The following is a 19,884-nucleotide window of genomic DNA, read 5'->3' as shown; positions in this document are numbered from 1 at the left end:
GAAGCTGGACAAAATTTTCAGAATTGTCCTGTTTTATATTGTCTCCTCAGTTTTGTTCAGCCCTATTCATAAATCCTTAACACTTTTTGTCCTTTATACAAATCTCAGAAATACAGAAAGCAAGCCCTTGAGAAAAGCAAACATTGTTTTCCTGTAGGAATCAGTCAAGGTTCTTTGGGTGCAAAGCAAAGAGCCAGACTCTGGCTAAAGCAAGTCAAGGATGGGGAAGTGGGAAGGACACTGGGGCAGCTGATGGAGAGGAAGAAAGAGGGAAACAGTGAGCCTCAGGCGGGACCGGAGGAGTCCCCGTTAGAACCCCAGCCTAGGCTCCACCAGCCTCCAGTCTCTCAGGATAGAGAAGCTGATTGGCCCAGCTAAGTCTAGCATCTCTGCCCCTGAACCAATCAGCTGAGGTCAGGAGCTGGGGTGGAAACCATAGACAGGGTGGCTGAGGACACCAAGAGATGAGCAGCCACCCTCCCTTATGTCCACTACACTCTACACTCACATCTTGTAAATATTCTCTAAGTGACTCATATCTGTTGATGGTAAGTGCTTAGATTTTTTCAGAATAGGCTCAACAATAACAATAATAACTGTTATTTGTGCAGTTTTACAATTTCGAAAAACTCGGTATGTGCTATTATAAATAGCACACTATTATTAATAATAAGCCATCATTTGTTGAATACTCACTTTCTGATGGTAAATTACCACTTAGTGCGCAAATAAAGTGCTAGGCTTGTGCTAAACACTTTGTATAGATTATCTCTAATTGTCACAACAAACTAACTGATTTGTATTATCAAGTTTGTCAGATCATTTGTGGAATAAGACAGGATGCAAATAAAGTAAAATAATAAATACAAAACCAAAGTGATATCTTACATATGGACTCATTTGGCCTTCCTAAGACGCTGATGAAATTATAATTATTCACAGTACACAGACAAAGATGCCAAGGCCCGGAGAGACAGAGCGTCTGCTGCATATCTAATAAATGGTAGAATCCTCTTCTCCTAACTTTCTGTCCCATGCTCCTTACAACAGTAGGCCAATGGAGCTTGAGGGAATCTATTGGTAACGATATTTCTAGAACTTTGCTTATCTTAGATAAATTCAGTTTTAGTTTATAGGATCAGCGGTAATTACGGGAGTAAATCCTTCCTGAATTGGGTTTATATTTTGTTCACTTATTTTGTTTGACAGAGAAGAGGGGGAAATGAATGAATTAGAGTCCAGTCTAAACTGCCTTAATTAAGAGACTTGATTTCTCTCGTACCTAAGAGTCTGGAGCAAGCAGGTCAGGAAAGGCAGGGCAGGGCCACCATCTTTCACATGTGGCTTCTGGTCATCACCATTTCCCAGCCAGTGGGAAGGAGGAAGAGGGAAGTTTAGGGAAAGTAGCTTAGGCTTTCAGACCCAGAATTTGTCAAGTCTCACTTCAGCTTACCTCCTATTGGCCAAAATTTAGCCACATGGCCAGACCTACTGCAAGGGAAGGTGGGCATCATCCTCCAACTGAGTGGACAAGAGCCCACCTAAACCGGGGGGTGCTGTTACTGAAAGGGGGTAAGGGAAAGTAGAAACCTGGGGGAAATTAGCTGTTTCTGACACAAGCAGTATCTTTACAGGTTCTTTCTTTAAGCAATCAGAGTTTGGAAAAATAGTAACCCGTAATCAGGCAGATCTAGGTTTTCTGGGGCCTGAAGTTTATACAATCTGGGAGGAAGAGTTGTATGAGGAACTTTTTCAAGAAAAATAACACAAAAATATCTAACTTTTGGAAATGTTATGAAAACATATGATCCTAGGAACACATTGCTGGTCTGGGGTCTGTACAAGTGAGAGGCCTAGAAGCTTAAGCCTCATTACCTTCAGGATAAACCAGTTTATGCCTGTAACAGCTGTATTTCTCTAATTCTTTATTCATGCAAATTTATGAACACACAAAAGCTGTGACTCTCTCTCTGAAATGAAAAGCTGAGTCAATGACAGAGACAGTCAGTGTGGTTTTCATAATAGCTGGTTTGTCAGTCTGAAGCCCGGCAGCCCAGCTGGTGGTTGAGAAGCCTTTACTAAGCTGTGCTGACCAGTTAGTCTGTGTTTGCCATAAGTAAACATGGCTGAAACAATGACTCATAAAAAGCAAATGCTAATGTTTGTTTGTTTTGTTTTGTTTAAGCTGAACTGCAAGAGCTGGACCCCATTTTTGACCCTGCTGACCAGCACTGTGGCCCAGACAGGAGGGAGCAAGTATCCTCCGCCGGCCTCAGGTCCCAGATCCATAAAGCAAGGGGCAGAGCTGGGTCTTGCTCAGGTTTCCTACACTGGAGGGAAGATTCTGGTGGAATCTTAGTGAAACATGCTCTTACATGCTTCACTTTGTGGACCTGAGCCCAAAGAAAAATGATCTGTCACTAAAATGGTTGCTTAACCATTTGCCTGGGGCAAATCACAAAGTAATGCGAACACAATTTTACTAAAACTACACCTTGAATGGAAACGAGAAAGCTGGTTGTAGGGGTCCACCCCTCCTGGAATGCCTGCTTCTCCATTAGATATTTCCAAATGTGCACAGTTCTCCTCAACACAGCATAAATGCTCATTCATTCATTCATTCATTCCAGGAATATTTATTTTCTGTTTGCACTATGCAGTATGGAAATTAATAAAGGAAACTTTAACTTAAGTGGACGGGGTCACAGCCTATCATACATTGTCAATCACACCAAACAGGAAAAGATAGATGCTTCCTCTTTGACAGGAAGTAAAACTACTTCACTACTGAAGGAAGACTTCTCTCCCCACCCAGCAACAGCCCAGCCAATCAGAAACTCTGCAGCTCAGCCAATGAGAAGCTATTGCAGCCCTGAACTGCTGCTTTCCCTCAATGTGTTTTTGTTTAGAACAGCCCCTCCCTGCTGCCCCTTTTTCTCTATAAAGTCAGCTCACCCTCCTTTCTTTTCTGGATTTGGCTATGGTTTGCCATAGCACACATGTCCTTAATTGCAATTCTTTTGGCTATTCCTGAATAAACTCATTTTGAGATAGAATAACAGGGAAATTTGTTTTTTAAGTTGATGACAGGTAGGCCTGAGGATGCAGGGCTGGATGTGGGAAGGGCAAGGACATCAGGTGTACACACACACACACACACACACACACAAAATACAGGGTGACAAGGGCTGTGCCAGAGTTATGCTATTAGTCACCATGAAGACTATTTCTCTCCTTGGCTCACCAGGCTGGAACAACCTCTCCTTTTTCAGAGCACTGGGTGCACATGACACCAGTCACATCCCCCTGCGTGGCACTGGGCATCAGCCTTATCCTTCTCACTGTAATGCGAACTGTGGAGGATGACAGGACGGAATATGAGCAGGTGTGACTGTGGAACGGATGCTGATATTTGTTAAGCACCTATTTTAAGTCAGGTAGTTGACATAGTCTATTTTATTTAAATCTTATTTTTAAAAACTCAGTGAGGAAGATAATATCCCTATTTTGCAGATAAGAAAACTGACGCTAAAGAAAGCAAGCTTAGGGAGTTTGTCCAGGCTCACATACCGGTAACGGTGGAGTTAGGATTTGAGCCTAGCTGTCTGACTGCAAAGCCAACATACTTTCTAGATATCAGACCTACTCATTTTTCTCTTACCTCACAGTCCATAGGACAATTGATTACTATTTGTTAACAAGAGCATCTTTCTGCTGAAACGTCAGTCTCACTGGGCCTTTCTTCTTGGGCTTGTTTAGATGAATAACAAGGAAACCTACAGCAGCCTGGTTTCCCCTGGCGTGGACATCCATCAGTTCAGGATGGACATGTAGAACCCCAACTACCCTAGCCACACTCACTAAATAATGATCACTTTGTAACAACTTTGACCTCAGCCACATTTAAAAACATTTTGGCAATTAAACACTCCAGAATATTATGTCAATATATTGTCAATATCAAGCCTGCTGGTAAACAAATGCTCGGCACTTCCAGTTCTTAAGAAAAAGCAAACCAAAGAAAAAAGAAAAAACCAAGGCCATGATTATTGGAAGTGTTTTTTCCTCACATAAACTGATTTCTGTGTTGACTGGCAGCTATGTGATTTAGTTTGGCTAGTTACAGTCATACCAAAAGAAAATTTTCTATTTACCAAATCCTATTATATATCTTATTACTGGGGTATGGGAAAATATTACCTAGTATTTCCTATTTAGTGTTCGTGGAAGAGAATCATTTATCTTCCATTTTAAGCAAAAGTAACTAGATATGTTTTTTTAGCTAGTATTAATATTCCAGCCACTAAGTTCCATGTGCTGTTATGGAAATAATATATAATAGATCATTGAGAATAAAAAAATGCAGCCATAACCCACGTGATATATACTGTTTTCAGCACTGATGTGAGACCAGCGCAACTCCGTGCTGATTTCGGATTTTGTGTGTATGCTCTGATTCTCTGTCTAAACTCTTATCTCAGCCAACTTTGCACCAAATATTTGAAATAACTTATTGTAATAGTCCAACTATTAGTGGAATCCAACTCATTTAAAAAAATGAAAATCTTTTGCACTAAGAGAAGATTCAAGACCCTTCATATGATACAACAGAAAACTAACACCGACTAATAGATGGAAATTGTTCTCAAAAAATAATAATAGATATGTGGCTATGCGGGCCACTACTAGCAGGCCTGCAATAGCAGAGGGACTTGAAGCAGCCAGCTGGGAAGACAGAACAGCTACTCCCACAGTCATCTGGGCAAAAAACAGATAGTTATTTCCTATTAGTTTATTTCAATGTAAATAGAACCTTTTAACTCCAACTGTAATATACTTGAAGCTTTGCCAGATTTCATAAAGAGCAGAATCACCCCATTTTTGTTTTTTTCAGGCATGGACATTTTTATTTACCTTCTTTAATGAACCCAAGAATCACGGAGTTTGTGTAGCTCTGTAAAACAACTTTACAGTTGAAGACACTGAGGCAGACGGATGCAAAGTAGGCACGCCAAGTTCATAACCTTCTGGTAAGGCCAAGATGAGAAGCCAGTTTTCCAAATCAGTTTTCTCAGTCTCAACAGTATAGACATTTGAGACCAGATAATTCTTTGCATAGGGGGCTTTGCTGTGTCCTGTTACCTATTGGACAATACTCATCTCATTCTGAGCCTATTATTTATGAATAAACTGATTCCAAGCTCTGAACTCTCTCTAGTCTGCTTCTCTTTATCGTATCAACGTGTGCATTGTAGGATATTTGTCAACATCCCCGGCCACTACCCATTTCATGCCAATAGCACCCATCTCCACAGTTGCAACAACCAAAAATGTCTCCAGACTTTGCCAAATGTCCCCTAGGGATCAAAATTGCCCTGGCTGAGATCCACTGCTGCAGACCTACCATGACTTGCCTAACGATTCCTCAGCCCCAAGCCAGTCCCAGTTATGCCACACGGTCCAGCTTTAGAAGTGTCACTTTCTGAGCAGTCCACGCTTTTCCTTGGGAGTAATTATGCTGGGATAGAAAGAACACATAGGATTGAGCAGATTTAGATTTGAATTCTGGTTTTGCCACTCACTTAGACAATATTTTAATTTCTCTGACCCATTTCCTCAATTGTAAATGGGAATGACAATGCCTATGTTCAAGGTTAAGTATTAAAGAAACAGGCTGTGAAAAAGCATGACTCAATGCCTGGCACCCAAGAAAAGCATAGTAATGTTAACTCCTTCCTGCTTGGATCCTTCAAACCTTGAACCTTCCCAGTAATCATGGTACCAAAACTTCTAGAAAAGAAGAAATAAGGTGGTACTGGAGTATAGATCTTGAAGATTCGGGGTTGGAAGAGCTGGTCTATCTTGGAGAAGTTTATGACCAAGCTTTGTCTGGAAATCTCCGGCCTCTGCAGAGAACAGAGTCTACCTGAGTTCCAGCTATCGCTGAGGCTAAACCAAGAGAAGGACAACAAATAGCTAGGATCCAACTGGGAGCAGGTAAGATTCAGGCTCTGGGGCCGGGGCCGGGAAAATGAAATGTGGGTGAGTTTGTCAGGAGGTCAGGCATCGAGGGACTCCCCACAAGTTATAAAGATCTGATTTCTCCAGGAAATCTTTACATAACAGAAGTTTCTTCCTTTTGGAAGCCTGTGGCAGTGTTAGAACTTCAAAACATGTTGAAAACAGGACTACCAATTATCTTCCATAGAAGAATATCTAGAAAAACTTTACCACACATGGCAAGGCAATGTGATCTCAAAACCACAATTTAGAAAAAGGATTAATTTTCAGTTCAAACTTCCCAATTCTTAAAATTTTATTTTGCCCACAGTGCTATATTAACTGTTAGACAATGTCCATCTCATTCTGAACCTATTATGTATGAATGAACTGATTCCAAGCTCCGAACTATCTCTCTTCTACTTCTCTCTAGAGTATCAATTAAAAACACGTGAATAATGGAAAATAGAAATCAATAATTTAAGTTAAAAATTTTTATTTGCACTCCCTTCTTGTTGCTTTTAAATTATAGCATTCTATTTCAATAGAATTAAAATGCTATGTCCTTGAAGATATCTGTAGCAGCTTTGTCTATAATAGTACCACCACCATCACCAACACCACCACCAGTAACGAAAACCTGGAAACAACCTAAATGTCTGTTATGGCTTGAATTGCATCCTGCCAAAAAAGATATGTTGAAGTCCTAACCCCCAGTACCTCAGAATGTGACTTTATTTAGAAAGAGGGTCTTTGCAAATGTGGTCAAGTTAGGATGAGGGCTTCAGGGCAGGCCTTAATCCAATATGATTGCTTTCTTTATAAAAAGGGGAAATTTGGACCCAGACACAGATATACATAGAATGAAGACTACGTGAAGAGACACAGAGAGAACCGCATGTGAAGAGGAAGTATTAGAATGATGTCTACAAGCCAAAGAATGCCAAAGATTGCTGGGAAATCACTGGAAGCTAGGAAGAGATGAAGAAGGTTTCCCCGACAGGTTTCAGAGGGCGTGTGGCCCTGCTGACACCGTGATTTTGCACTTCTAGTCTCCAGAACTGTGAGATAATAAATGTCTGTTTTTTAAGCCATGCAGTTTGTGGTACTTTGTTATGACAGCCCTAAGAAATAAATACAATGTCCAACAAGAGAGACACACTTACTTAAATTATGCTACATCAAACTCATGAAATAGTTTTTTTTTTAAAGATCTGGAGTCTCAATTTTTTTTTCCTTTTTCTTTTTTGAGGAAGATTGGCCCTGAGCTAACATCTGTTGCCAATCCTCCTCTTTTTGCCTGAGGAAGATTGTTGCTGAGCTAACAGCTGTGCCAGTCTTCCTCTATTTCATACGTGGGATGCCACCACAGTGTGGCCTGTGGGCGGTGTATGGGTCTGCGCCCAGGATCCGAACCCGTGAACTCAAGGCCCCTGAAGCAGAATGTGCGCTTAACCACTACACCATGGGGTGGCCCCATGAAATAGTTAGAACCACTAAAAATGATCATTTAAAATGATTTTATATATTTATTATAATATAAACAATAAATAGGATAGAGGATGAAATAGATTATAAATGGTATTACACTGAATGTAATGATATAGAATATCTGTTACTTGGATGATACATTGCAAATATTAAATCCATGAATTTGTATGTCCCACCGTAAATCACGTCTACTTACAATCTTTTTTTTAAGGAAGATTAGCCCTGAGCTAACTGCTACCAATCCTCCTCTTTTGCTGAGGAAGACTGGCCCTGAGCTAACATCCATGCCCATCTTCCTCTACTTTATATGTGGAATGCCTGCCACAGCATGACAAGCGGTGCCATGTCCACACTGGGATCGGAACTGGCGAACGCGGGGCTGCCAAAGCGGAACGTGCGCACTTAACTGCTGTGCCACCGGGCCGGCCCCTATTTACAATCTTTTACTTCTTGGGCTAACCCCACAGGGTGATTGCTCCAGAGAAGAGACGTTTCTAAGTAGTGTAGATGGGGTGGTGTAGTCAGAACAAAGAGGCTGTGGATTAATTTCTAGCCTCAGAACCACTTTTCTTTTTTCTTTAGTGAGACGCTGGTCTTGAAAGCCAGACTAGGTTGAGGGAGAGGGGAGCATTTAAATAACAAAATGCTTTTGTTAAGACATCAAAGGTGAGGCCTTGCCAAGCAGCCCATCATGTGTTTCTTTGAGGAAGTTTCCCACCCCACAAGTTGCGGGGAAGCTTGTTGGATAGGTGGGGAGGAAGGCTGAAGACAGGAGGGCTTTGGCCCCACCTCAAAGTTAGACTCTAGCAGCAAGTTGGCCTACACCAAACCAGAGGCAGCCACAACAAATAAACTCCAGAGGACAGCATGCGTAGTGAAAGAAAGGCTTTCCCGGCTCACCCCAGAGTCTGCATGGTTTGGAGAGGTCCCAGAAGTTCTTGCGCGCCCCTCAGCGTAGACACAGACAGTATCAGCTGAGAACTAGCCGGGGGCCCACCGGGGTGGGAAGCTAAATGGGAGAACTGGTCCAGGAGCCAGATGTAGCATGAAGCACAGGCTCAAAGCGCCTGCAGCGCCATGTGTCAAGGTAAGGGATGCCAAGTTCCTAGGGGACACCTCCTCTGTCCACACAGATTGCAGGTTATACGAGCAACAGGCCTCAACCTCAGCTGCCAGCCAGCCCTCCCCTGTGGGACCAGCGCCACCCTGGTGGTCATCCTCCCAGGAAGCCAACAGACCAGCAATTTTACAACAGGGACAAATAAGGATCCCAAGGGAATCACCAAAGGTTCAAGGAGCCCCATCTCCGTCCACCTCATCGCTCATAAACCCAGATCCTCCTCAGAGGAGGAGGGTAGGGGCAGGCCCAAGGGGAGTCCATTTTATCTAAAACATCCGAGCGTTTATAAAGATTGTTTCAGTGATTGCCTCAGACTAAATTTACTAATTAGCAAAAACCTAGTTTTTAACGCTTTTTTCTACTACAAAGACACAAATGAGGATTCATGAGGAAGACCAAATTGATCTTATATCTTAAAAAGTTATATTTTTTTGCACATCTGAATCTATTGTGAGAAAACTTGTGACCTACTACATGTGTATGTAGACAAAGATTAAAAGGAAATATCCAAAATGAAAATAATTTATTTTTTACATGTTCTCAAAAAAGAACATCTTGCCCAGCCCCTGTCTCTGAAGAAGGTTCCACAGCTCTTGCATAATAGCGTATTTACAAGAAGACTGTCTACACTTTTGGAAAGCAAACATCTTTCCAGCCAAGGCCTGGTTCTCAGATACAGGCTTCAATAAAGTTAAGGATGTAACTTTCCTTTTTCAGTCCTCAATCCATCCAGCTTTTTGGAATGACTGAGAATAAAAAAATGGAGAGAGAAATAGAAATGGCTCAGAAAAATCTTCACAACATCATTCATTCCCATTCACCTGCTGATAATCCGCAGCTGTCACCTGTGGACAGCAGCCTTTCTCAGCTACCCAGAGCCAAACATGCTCCAAAGAGCCAGAAGAGCTGCCCCACATCTGTGGCCACTTTTCCCTTCCCACACTTTTCACAGCTCAAGTGGTCTCTCCCAAAAGTAATTCAAACTTAATGTGAAAGAAGTGTCGGCATGGATTTGTTTCCTCACTTGTCCCTTATTTAAAAGGAAGGCCAGCTGTCCCATGCAGGTTGCCTGAGAACAGGGTCAGTCTCGTGACTGGAAGTGTCTGAGACGTGTGTTTTGAAGGATGCGATGACAGGGTGGCGGTCCTCCAGGGCAACGCCTTCTCTCTCTGTGCATCAGGTGCCAGGAATCCGAGCATCACGGACTCATTCCTTTGGTCTTCAAGATGCCTGTGCTTTCAACAATTACCTCTTAAAATGCTTCCACTGACTGACAGAAGCAATACCTTCAACATTCATCAGCTACCACTCACCCAGGATTGATCAACCTGCGGTGTGCAAGACCCAAGAGGACAGGAGCCAGGTAAGTACCAGAAGGAAAGAGGAATGACCCAAGAGATGGGGAAGACCAGGAAAGAGAAATCTGGGGAAGATTCCTTCACTCTCAGGAAGTAATTCCAGGAAAAATAGCTAACCATCTTAAAGGGCATCGCTGGGGTTGGCCCTCTCATACCGTACCTCGTTTGCTTTTCATAGCAATCCCTTGAGGAAAGGATTATCATTGCCAGTTTACAGATGGTTAAAATGAGGCTCAGAGAGTTTAAGTGATTTGCTCAAGGTTACACAGTTGTGGAACTGTGAGTTGGAATTCAAGCCTGCTGATTCCAAAACCCACACTCTTTCCTCTATTTTCCGTTGTGTGTGCAGGTAGAGGATAATTTGAAGGTACTTGTTAAAAGCACTAAAAAATAATAACTCTGGCTCTTCTACTTTTTGAATTTTAGTAAGTTATCTTAAGAAATAAATCATAGAGGGACCGGCCCGGTGGCACAGTGGTTAAGTGCTCACGTTCCGCTTGGTGGCCCTGGGGTTCGCTGGTTCGGATCCCGGGTGCGGACACGGCACCGCTTAGCAAGCCATGCTGTGGCAGGCGTCACACATATAAAGTAGAGGAAGATGGGCACGGATGTTAGCTCAGGGCCAGTCTTCCTCAGCCAAAAGAGGAGGATTGGCAGCAGATGTTAGCTCAGGGCTAACCTTCCTCAAAAATAAATAAAAATAAAAAATTATTTAAAAAAATTTTTAAAAATAGAAAGAAATCATAGATATGTCCAGAGATTTAGCCAGAAGGTTTAGCTAGAAGGCAAAGTAATCTAGTATTCAACACTGGGGGAAGAGTTTAAAAACAGTATGTTATTTCTAAACAATAAAAATGCTATGAAACCATTAAAATGATGCAGAAGGAAATAGAATGAACCTAAAGAGTTCACAGCTATGCTGCCAAGTTTGTCTGTTTATTTGTTTGTTTTAAGCATGTGTTTTGGTTACTATTGCTATATAACAAAGTACCCCAATTTTTCCATTTTTGTTTTTCTCAAAAAATTGTAGGTCAGGAATTTAAGACGGGCTCAGCAGGACAGTTCTTGCTTGGGGGTCTCTCTAGAGATGGTAGTAGGATAAAAGCTCACTCATCTGGAGGCTGACCTAGACTGGGCATCTGAGATGGCTGGCGGCTGGGACATGAGCGTGGGCTGTTGGCTGCAAGGCCTATGCGCGGCCTCTTCATATGGCCTGGGCTCCCTTACAGCAGGAGGGCTTCGGGCAGTTGAACTTCTTGCACCATAGCTTAGGGTTTCAGCACAAGTGTTAGGAAGAGCAAGGCAGAAGCACAATCACCTTTTCTGTCCAAGCCTTGGAAGTCACACAGAGTCACTTTAGCCACATTCTGTTGGTTACAAATGAGTCAGAAGCCTGCTCAGGTACAAGGCAAGAGAACAATAAAAAGGAGTGTCAAAAAGTTTAAAACCATTTTTTTAAGCTGCCACAGCATGTTATTAAAGAGTTTATCTAATATAGTTGCATTTTTGTTAAGTTGACATGTGGCTAGCAAAAAGACTATAAATACGTAAATAAAATATTAAGAGTAATTCTCTCTGGAATTTGGATGAGTTTTATTTTATTATCTTTTTTTGCCTGAATTTTTTATACTGGATCTCTATAAATTTTGTGATCAGAAACAAATCAAGTAAAAATATTTCATTTTTCACATTTGCAGTGAACACTGAAATAATATTTTATTTCCATATTCTTCACTAGCTAGGAACTTTCCCCCACATATCCATCTTTCAAAATCACCACAGAGCAATCTATCACACACAAAACCCTCGGTACAAATTACACATGAATTGATACTTGTTTTCTATCACATTCATGTCAATAAATCTCTCAGTCTTATACCACCAGTTACCTGCCATGTCTAGCAATCCATAATGAGCCTGGGAACACAATCAGTGTAGGATGCCATCAAGGAAGTGATTATGGCCGTGGCCTTCTAATGCAACACCTTCAGGAACAGTCACACAGGCCCCAGCCACATTCTCCTGAATATGGCAATTTTGGGGGCAGCTGGCAGTATTTTTTTTCTCACGGAAAGCAATAATAGATCACAGATCAATCAGTAACATAGGATTTTGAGAATGTTACTCTGGAAAGAAAAAAAGACAAAATCAGCTCAATTGGCTAAGTCCACCAAAAATGATAGATACTGTGTATCAATCAAACGGGTAGACCATGACTGGGACAATCCATTCATTTAGGCTACCTTCAATGCCAATACTAATTTCCCACAGACAGAATGAACAGATGTCTTTCACTTAGTGTGTGGAGGTATGTCCTAGACCAAAATATTCGCAAAAGTCTCAGAGGCTGGACCATATTAACGACCCTCTCTTTTTTTTCCCCTCCTTCCCTGAAAACACTATTAAAAAACTAGGGTCACCAGCTGTTGCATGCCATCAAGAACTAAAGAATTTATGGCAAGAGTCCTATTTAATTACAGCTCATGAAACTGATCCTATGGTATTGCAGACCTTATATATAAATATTATTTATATCCCAAACTTTCAGGAAAGCAAGGTCTATTTCCCAACCTTGCCAAAGGTCAGGGATCTGCCCCCGATGTTAAACATAAAAGGTGTTGTATAACATAGCTAAACAGATTACAGGCCGGTTTGCAGACATGGTTTTCTTCTCCACACAACGAGAGCTCTCCTTCTCTGACAAGGGATAAAGCGCGCCATTCAATACACACCCCCTCGTAGCCAAGACTGCCTGTCTGAAGAGTGTGCACTTAATCCAGAGGGCCATGGGGAGCCACTGAGGGCTTACCAAGAAAGGACTGAAGTGATCTAAACTATACCTTAGGGGGATTAAAGCTGAAATTAGTAAAATAGAAAACAAAACTACATAAATTTGAAAACTAGTTCTCTGAAAAGGCTAACAGGTAAACTCTTCCCAAGCTTGATTAAGGGGAAAAAAGAGCAAAACCGTAAAATTAGGAATGTGAAAAAAAGGACATAATCACAAGTTCTAGAAAGGCTAAAAGGACTATAATAGAATATTACCTAAAACTTACAATGACATGTTTGAAAACCTAAAGAAAATGGATGATTTCCTGAAAAAACACAATTTTTCTTGGTTGATCCACAAAGTAGTAAATGTGAATAGACCGTGTACACAGAGAGGTAATGACAGGCCACCTACTGATGAATCCAAGAGATATTTTGGGATTGGAGATTGTTTGTAAGGAATGAAAAAGTGATGATTGAAGGTAATTCTTACCAACCTGGCTTAATTGAGTGAAAAAATTGACTTCATGCAGCACAGGGAAACCAGAAGGAGGAGCTGAATTAAGGGGAAAGATAATGAATCACCTTGGAAACATCATAAGGTATAGACAAGTGGCGATGTACATCCAAGTGGCATAATATAATGGCCACCAAGTATGTACACCCACAGACTAATCAGGACAATGCACTGGTATGCAAGAAGAAAAGAGATTGTATTTATTTTTATTTCATCTTTTCTTAACTTCTACATGTCTGTGTCATTTCATAATATGTAAAATACACTAGTACTATAGTACAAATACGCTGTGTATATATAGCAGGGTGAATGCTCAAAAGTTCTTTTTAGTAATTTGGATGAGTAATCGAAAACATTTAGAGGTATATCCATACAGGAGAATATTACTCAGCAACAAAAAGTCTGGAAAACAAACAGTCCTAATTGGAGCACATTGGAAGGCTTGTTTTCTTCAAGAAGATGTAATTTACACTTAATGTGTTTGAACACATTGAAAGGAAATTTGTGCAATTTCAGGAAAGTTTGTTTTGAACTCAGTGATAAGTACAAAGATATTAAATAGCAACAATAATTTTTTAAAAAACAAACAATTATACACTCTAAGGAAAACAAAATATTGGACAAGATGGAAAAGTTATTAAATTACACTACATGGTTCAATGCGTGAATAACATTTACAAGGTCACAACTATTTAAACACAATGCAGATGTTGACATAAATAAAACTGCTGCCCAGCTATATTGAATGGATGAGGACATAGGATGAGTGACATAGGAAGGGTGTGTGTAACATGGGAGGAAGGTGGAAGGGTTACAGCTTCATCTTCCAAGTGAGAAGTCAATATGATAGATAACGTCTGACATTGACAAATAAAAGTAGTATCTGTCAATGTAAGTATGAAATAAGAAGGTAAATTCAAGAAGAAGGAAACATTATGCTTGCCCTCAAGGAGAGCAGAGACTCAAGGGAGAGAGAGAGAGATGTGCAAAAATTATTTACCATACATTTGGGACCCAGAGGACAGAGAAACTAATTCTGCCCAAGGACCTGAGGAAAGACTTCACACAGAAAGTGCAACAGATAACAGGGAAACCCCCATGATCCATTCTCTCCATCTTTTCATCACTCCTTCCACCCTAATGCCACTTTGGGTTTTAACTGAGCACTAGGTCACTAGAGATGCTATTTCCAGCCTCCCTTCCTGCTAATTAGGACCATGTTACTAAATTCTGAAGGGAACAGATGTGATGTTTGCAATTTTGGGGTTATATCCTTAAAAAGAAGGCCCTTGCTCTCTATTTCCTATTTTAGCCCTTCCCATGGGCTGAGATGCAGGTCTTAGTCGCCTATTTAGACGATGTGGACAAGGACAAAACCCCAGGGGATGGCAGAGCAACAAAGCAGAAGGCACCTGGGCCCTGGATGACCCAATGGAACAGTGCAGCTTACCCCAAGCTGTCCACCAGCTCAATTTAATGTGAAATAGAAATAAACTTTCCCCCATGTTTCAATCACTATTAAATTACCTCAGTTAAAGCATCCAAACTAATATCGTAAGTAACATGGAGAACTCAGTCTGGAAGGAGTTCATGGACAAGGTACAAAAGAGAGAGGCATGGGGGCCAGTAACAATGAATGTGGGGGTGGAGTGGGGATGCCAGAGGAGGCTGAGTGGGAAGTTGGAACTCAATGGTGAAGTTATGTTAAGGAGTTTTCACTTTATCTTATAAGAAATTGAGAGTTAATCAAAGGTTCCTTCATATCAATAGTGCAAGCTCTGTCACTAAAATGATGAAGTAATTATCATAAAAATAATCTATAATTTAATTCATGCATTTTTCAAACTACATACAAATAAATTTCATGCGAACTATATATAACAGATCGTATACGATACTTGCTATCTTTAAGAACGTCCTGGTTGGAACTAGTAACTTTTCTACTATATCCAAACTGGTCTTCCTCCATTCAAAATTATCAATTCAGAGTCTTGGGAAATAATTTCTTATTTCATAGATAAAATAGTCATTTATAGTGATAAATTTATCTTCTCAGTATTAAGAAACTTCCTATGAAAATACTCTTACCTTATTAAGCAATATTTCTAAATAGTCTATGACGCTGAAAGAAAATTCAACTAAGATTAATAAATTGACAAGAAAGAAATAAATATTTAACAACTCCTGGTGGAAACACTAGCTGGATATCAGTATGGAAAATGAAAGTAAATCCACTTTACCTAAGATAAAACAATATAAAAGTAAAAATAAAAAGATGACAATTCTCATCCCAAAGTGGTACAAAGGAACTTTATAAGCAATTGAAAAACACTATTGACAAGGTGGATGAGATCAACCAAAAGACAAATGAAAAATGTATCCTAAATAAGAAGAAGACAAAAGAAGAAGAGATGGAATAAATAAAGTTGTTTGCATTACATGTGAATAAAGTGTTTAATATTTTTTTTAAAGTGCATGAAAATCCATAACACTTTCTACTTTTTACTAGGCAAATTTACAAAATGAGAATGGATGGAAAGGTACATATAAAAGTCAACAATTAGAAAAATATTCAGATTTCCTAATATTAAAAATGCAAATTGAAAAAACTGTAAGCTAGTTCATGCTATTATAATTGTAAATTTTTTGAAATTGCATGTTTCTTCATACCAGTAGCACTGTATATTAGTAGTCTTTTTAAAGAGCTATTTAGAAGAATACACAAGAGCTCTATAATCAATCTCTTTTGTGTGTATACTAACTCACATTGAGTAGCATATGCCCTAAGAAAATATTTAAAAGAAAAAAAAGCTATTTGTACAAAGATGTTTGTAGCAATTCCATTTATATCTTAAAAAAAACCACCAAAAGTTGCGAAATGGATAAGTAAATTTTAGTGTATTCCTATTGCTATAATAAATTGTTATATAACCATTAAATAATACTAATATATGTAAAATTGTATGCAAAAAATGTTTGAGTGAGACCCAAAAATGTTAAGTAGAACATAAATTATTATTTACTGATTACATTTATGTAAAAATTTAGGTCTCTACATTGAAAAGTATCAGAAGACACACACAAAGGTAATCAACTGGAGTTTAACATCAAATGATTATTTTTTTCTGTAAAATGTTGAAGTGTGAAATAAAAAGTAAAAGATTAATTAGTAAAGTTAAAAATAAAATACTCCTACCAGCTTGTAATCACCTCAAACCCCAGAGTAATAATTGTAATAAGTTCTGTTTACTGTCTAACATGTGCCAGCAATTTTTTTTTTTTATTAAAGATTTTTATTTTTTCCTTTTTCTCCCCAAAGCCCCCCGGTACATAGTTGTGTATTCTTCGTTGTGGGTTCTTCTAGCTGTGGCATGTGGGATGCTGCCTCAGCGTGGTCTGATGAGCAGTGCCATGTCCGCGCCCAAGATTCGAACCAACGAAACACTGGGCCGCCTGCAGCGGAGCGCGCGAACTTAACCACTCGGCCACGGGGCCAGCCCCCACGTGCCAGCAATTTTGCTTAGCTCTTTAAATACGGGATCTTGTTTAAGCATCAGAGCACCCTTGCAAGCTGGAAGTTAACTTCCCCATTTTACAGATGATAAATTGAGGCTCAGAGACATTAAATAATTTACCAAATATCGCACAACTAGTACTTGGTAGGGCCTAAATTAGAATCTAGTTCTGCCTCCAAAGATTTTAGTGAAAAAAACTTTCTTTCATGAGGATCAAAATAAGCCATGCTCATTGGGAAAGATATGGAAAGATACAAATAGTATTTAGGCGGAAAAAATCTGTAATTCCACCATCCAGAGACAATCACTGAATATTTTAACGTATTTTCCTCCAATAGTTTTTCAGTATATTTTCTTTCTCATAGCTGAATTTGTAATCTACACATAATTTCATATCCTAATTTTTAATTTAACACTACATCATATTCATAAGTTTTAATGGTAGCATAATATGCTCTTATATAGATATTCTACCATTTAGTTAATCATTCTACTCATGTACATTTAGATGTTGCCAGATTTTCACTATTTCAAAAAACATTGCAATAAACCTCTTTATACACAAATCATGCTTGGCAAGAAAATCAATTAAAAGATGAATAATTGGAATAAAGGGTATGGAAATTTTTAAGACTCTTGTTACATTTTATCAAATTTCTTTCCAGGAAGGTTATATCAACTCACACCAGCAGTGACTGGTGTTTTATCTTACAACATCCGTACCATGACTATTACTACTTTTAATCTTTGCTAATGGATAGGTGAAAAATTAGGCATACCATTCTTGTTTGAACTTACAGATAGAAGTTGCTTTTCCACATTTTTTAAAAATGCAATATTCTTTTTCAGAGGTTATGCTAATTCCCCTGAGTTATTCCAGTTTTAGACATGTCAGGAAGAAATCATAAGCCCTCGAGCTTTCTATTACAACATGCTGCCTCCTCAAATAAAGTGCATCGTTCACCTTTATTCCATTTATTCACCCACTCATCCATGCAATCCTTACACAACCTTTATGGAAAGCATTTTAACAAAAAGGATCATCTTTAAAATATTCATATCCTTTAACTCCACAGACTTTCGTCTAATAGAATGCCTTCTGTAGACCAGTCACATATGATTTGGTTTCTAAAGAAACTTGAGAAAAGTAAACCCAAGGAAATAGCCCCTATCTTTTGCTTTTCTTTGTTTCTATCACCTAATTTTAGAAGAATAAAACATATTGCCAAGAACAGCTGTCCTGAAAAGAGTGGAAAATAAGCAGGTGGTGCCACCTGTAGCTACGTGCTGATAGCTGGTTTTTCTCGATTTTCTTCAGAGCAATGCCAAGCCTGGTTAAGATTCTAATTCAAATTTTCTGATAGACACATGAGATAAATAGATAGTAGACGGTTGGTAGATCGCAGACAGCTAGACAGATAGTAGGCGAAGGATTTGTTGTTAGTACCACCCAGTCGATTCTGACTCCTCGCAACCCTGGGCAGAGCAGAGATGAAGCGTGCTGGGTCTTTTTGCGCCATGCTCTCACCTTCCAGCGCTGTATCAGACAATGCTCCACTGCTGTTCATCAGGTTTTCATGGCCAATTGTATCGGCAGTGGGTGGCCAGGTCCTTCTTCCTGGTCTGTCTTAGTCTGGAAGCTCTGCCAAAACCTGTCCACCATGGGTGACCCTGCTGGTATTTGAAATACCAGTGGCATAGCTTTCAGCATCACAGCAACACACAGCCACCACAGTATGACAAGCGACCGACTGGCGGTGTGGTTCCCTGACTGGAAGTGAACCTGGGCCACAGCAGCAAGAGCACCAAATCTTAACCACTAGACCACCAGGACCAGCATATGATGGATAGATAGATACATAAATAGACAGAGGTAGATAGATAGATGATAGATAGATGGACAGATGATAGAGAAATAGATAGATAGATGATAGAGAAACAGATAGATAGATGATAGAGAAATAGACAGATGATAGATAGCCTCTGAAATAGCAATGAATGGTCATCTGACTATCTAATTTAACCTGCTATAGAGCAGGTACGCTATTAAACAGCTGCCATATCAGTCACTTACAGTATGTCTCAGGGTTGGGTTGATTTATTTGTAAACACACTACACCTCAGGTCTGACTAACAGAGTCTCTTGGTAGGAGACAGCAGACTGGTGCAGGTTAACTCTCCCCCATCCATGATCACCTCCTCTGCAACAATACAAAAGCATTAGCTATGTCTTATGTGTGAGTGTGATGGTGGGGATAGGTGCGTAAGTCTTAAATTGCTGCAAACCAATAAGCCTTCAAGGCTCATACACTCAAGCATGCATGCATTTGTTCACTTAACATGTATTGTGTGCTCTAAATTTTAGAGATAAAATAAAAAATAGGATGGATAAGGTCCCTTTCCAAGTATAAGGTCCTTGCACGGTGCTTACTTTCTAAAAGAGAAAGATGGGAAACATAAGGAAACAAGTTTATAAACAAGAAAATGTCAGCTTGTGATAAACATCAATAGGATGCTATGGTAGTGGAACTGGGGGCTGGGCAATTTACACTTCCTGAGCACAGGTAGGTCTCTCTGAGGAGATGGGTGAGAAGGAGCCAGAAGTCAGCCCTGATAAACCTCCAGGGAAAAGGGTCTCAGGCAGCAGAAGACCTTGAAGGAACAGAAGGTCGACCAGTGTGGCTGGAGTACGTAAGGGCTGGGGGAAGCGAGCAATGAATAAGGTTTGAGACAGGAGAAACAACCTTATATGAGGTCCTGTTAAAAGGTTTAGACTTCTGTATGAGCTATGGGAAGACTTTGAACGGCTTTAAATGTGACAGGGATGTCGGGGAGAGACACAATCTGATTTATATTTCTCCTGTTTGCATGGCTATCTCCCTCACCTCCAATTTTTTGCTTGAGTATCACCTGCTCAATGAGACCTCCTCTGACCACCTTATTTAAAATCGTGAACACTAACCCTCCTCTCCTACCACTCTCTTCACACTTCTAACCCCTTGAACCTGCTCAACATTTTCTTTTCCCAGGACACTTATCACCTTCTAACACACCATGTAATTTACGGATTTGCTGTATTTACCTTTTATTGTCAGTCTACCGTGGGAATATAAG

General features: G+C 40.0%; 1 long non-coding RNA gene across 3 annotated transcripts in view; it reads right to left on the bottom strand.

Moving 5' to 3' along the window:
* The window catches only part of LOC139076644 (uncharacterized), a 56,955-nt gene that overhangs the window by 23,819 nt on the left and 13,252 nt on the right, over positions 1 to 19,884 (bottom strand). For 2 of the 3 annotated variants that reach the window (XR_011528437.1, XR_011528438.1), the window contains 2 exons: positions 11,859 to 12,095; positions 10,888 to 11,362 (listed from right to left, as the gene is read on the bottom strand). This is a non-coding gene — a long non-coding RNA (uncharacterized lncRNA). Of the gene's footprint in view, positions 1 to 5,404; positions 5,519 to 10,887; positions 11,363 to 11,858; positions 12,096 to 19,884 lie in introns of those variants that run through there. The other variant, XR_011528439.1, reaches the window with a different exon arrangement.

Source organism: Equus przewalskii, chromosome 17, assembly GCF_037783145.1.
Source record: "Equus przewalskii isolate Varuska chromosome 17, EquPr2, whole genome shotgun sequence".
In the NCBI taxonomy this organism is placed as follows: Eukaryota; Metazoa; Chordata; class Mammalia; order Perissodactyla; family Equidae; genus Equus; species Equus przewalskii.
This window is presented reverse-complemented; position numbering and strand designations above follow the sequence as displayed.